The sequence below is a fragment of the Triticum urartu genome, chromosome 5, assembly GCF_003073215.2.
Source record: "Triticum urartu cultivar G1812 chromosome 5, Tu2.1, whole genome shotgun sequence".
NCBI classification, from domain to species: Eukaryota; Viridiplantae; Streptophyta; class Magnoliopsida; order Poales; family Poaceae; genus Triticum; species Triticum urartu.
In genome coordinates, this window is record NC_053026.1 from 31,054,549 (window position 1) to 31,057,574 (window position 3,026).

Below are 3,026 nucleotides of genomic sequence, written 5' to 3' on the forward strand. Positions count from 1 at the left end.
TGGCCTAGCTTCGAGGAAGGCCAAAATGTTCTGGACTACGGAGCGAGTCAACTGGCGGGAGGAGGCGACTGGCGTTGGTGCAAGGAAGCGGTCGACGGCGGCCATCCATGCCGCTGAGGGGGGCACTGGCACCCGCGCGGGGACAGGCGCTGTCAATGGCGCGGCGGAGACATTTGTGTGCACGGGCAGCGGCACGGGCGCACATGTCAGTGCACATGTAGGCGCATGCGCTGGCAGGTGCACGGGCGCGTGAAAGTCGGTGGGGACCTCGTGGAACCCCGTGGGATCAAGCTCGATGACACGAGGATGGGTGCTGGCGCAGTCGGGGCGACGGGAGCTGGGACAGGCGTGGCGTCTTCCCGCAAGGCCAGTTCAAGCTCGTCCCAAAGCGCCTTATGTTCTTGAGACTCCGGCTGGGTGTCTTCCTCAGGAAACTGGAACACTAAGGGCAGACCATCGTGATGCGGCATGGCGTACGTTTAGGTCAGACTAGTTGGAGGTAGACGACAGGAGAATCGGAGAGGAAGAGAGAGGATTGTAGCGATAACGGGTAGTGCATGGTTGATTTTAAACTGCGGCGCCGGTGACATTAAAAGTGGGAGCAGTTGGGACGACGGTGGGCGGCGGAGCCTGGTCAAAGGGCTCGCCTCCCGGTGAGCCTGCACAGCGGTCTACTCGCGCGCCTCCCTGACAGCCGGCTCAACGGTCTGCTCGCATGCCTCCCGTCGACTCACACGCTTGCTCGGGCGGCACCTGTCGATGAGAAGCGGGGACTCGTGGCGGCACGTAAACGCCCACGGTTTCAATAGTGAAAGCGTTCGCCTTAACGTGACAGGTCTTTGTCCCAAAATACCTTGGCTCTTCATTTGTGCAACTTGTCATAAGTAGCTTGTCTCAAATTGAAGAAAGTCTGCTCGCATGCCTCCCTGACAGCAGGCTCAGCGGTCTGCTCGCACACCTCCCTGACAGCCGGCTCAGCGGTTTGCTCGCACGCTTCCCGTCGACTCACACGCTTGCTCGGACGGCACCTGCTGATGAGAAGCAGGGACTCGTGGCGGCACGTAAACGCCCACTGTTTCAATAGTGAAAGCGTTCGCCTTAACGTGAGAGGTCTTTGTTCGGAAGTATCTTGGCTCTTCATTTGTGCAACTTGTCATAAGCAGCTTGTCTCAAATTGAAGAAAAAACTTATGAAGTAATATTTGTGCCATATCACGTGACCATGCTTAGTTTCAAGAATTTATGCTCACTTTTGGATTTTCTGAAATTTAAGATCCAGGATTCGAAACAATATCATAACCTGCATCATGCAATAAATTTTCAAGACGTACGTCTATCCTGTTGTATTTCTTAAGAAAGGATTTGGTAAAACATTTTGCTTAGTTAGACTTCAGACAAGTTATATATGCAGAGTAAAAGGATAATCCCTCTGTACCAGTGCATTGTCTGATATATTAACTCAAGTACTAGGCACGAACAAACGGGCTCAATTCTATGCTCATCCTGGTTTAGTAGTAGTAGTAGTAGTACCAGGCAATGCAGTTGACGGGTGACCTTGACGAGCGGCGACCGAGGGAATTGAACCGTGATCGGCACGGTAGGTAACGTTGTCTAGTTACTAAAGCATCCCTCCGTTGTTCATCGGTAGTCATTATGGACCAAGGACATGAGGGGAATTTCCTAGGGCTAGAATTCTGATCGCCAGATATTTCGAATTGAAACACTGAGGCTCGACTGGTTAGGGTTGCCTAATGTGCGTACCACGCACGCCACCGAAGGACACGAGCCCGGTTTTTTTAGGATCAACACGAGCCAAGGTCTGGTTGGTACGCCGTTGGGTCCTACCATTCGAGAATACAAAAGGAACCTTTTAAATTGTCGAACGAATCTATGTGTATTACAATACCCGTATTTTTCTTGCAAATACTAATCTCAACGTGGTAATTGATTTATGACAAGTTGTTGAATTAGAGTGAGTTTGTGATATAGTGATCTCAACGTGGATTTCACATTTCATGGTATCCCTAGTAAGTTTTCCAATGCAAATTCAAATTTAAAAGATGAACAATATGGAGGTGAGAAAACTTTGTATGTATCAAGCATATGACCACACATACACACAGAGAGAGAGACACGCACGAACACAACAACAATCCAATAAGTATAGTGCATCTATTTTTCCAAACCATGCATGTATGACACGAATTCAAAAATACTCCTTCTATTCCTAAATATTAGTCTTTTAGAGAGTTCAACAGGTAACTACATACGGAGCAAAATGAGTGAATCTAGACTCTAAAATATGTCTATATACATCCGTATGTGCCAGTCCATTTGAAGCCTCTAAAAAGACTAATATTTAGGAACGAAGGGAGTAAAATGTAAGACATCCATGGTCCTCAGTTCAATATTTAAAATGAACATGAAACTGAAACATGAATATTAAGTCTAGTACTACAGTACATGCAAATGTTGTGTTTAGGCGGAGCTATGATTGTCGGGGGTCGACCACTCGACCTTAGATAAAATTGTGGAGCTCTGTTTAGGGTTGTTTAGATTATACTAGTTGACCCGTTGCGCCAAATGACGTAGAGACCCGCTAAAGCCATGTTGTCAATGAAAATAGTTTCATTTTGCAAGAACAAATTCGATATTGGTAGTAGAAAACCTACATGTTAAACCATGGTATATTGAAAATATGTTTAACATGCTGCGAAATCCGAGTTTGAAAAGAAAATCATATTTGTATAACATGTATAGACCAGCTAAGGAAGCTTGTTATTAGTTGACAATATGGTTATCATGATGAGAAATCTAATTTGAAAAAACATATTTGTATCAGATGTATAGAGCAGTTAAAGATGTACTTTTTTAGCGGTGTTTTACCAAACTTTTATTTTTCATGTGCACGAATGGTAACAATTTTTTTAGCTTTGTTTGTACCAAACTTTTAGAGTTGTGGACAAGCACATATGGTAACAAATTTAACCCTCTTTTTTTGCGAATAAAGTCAATCCTCTTTAATAA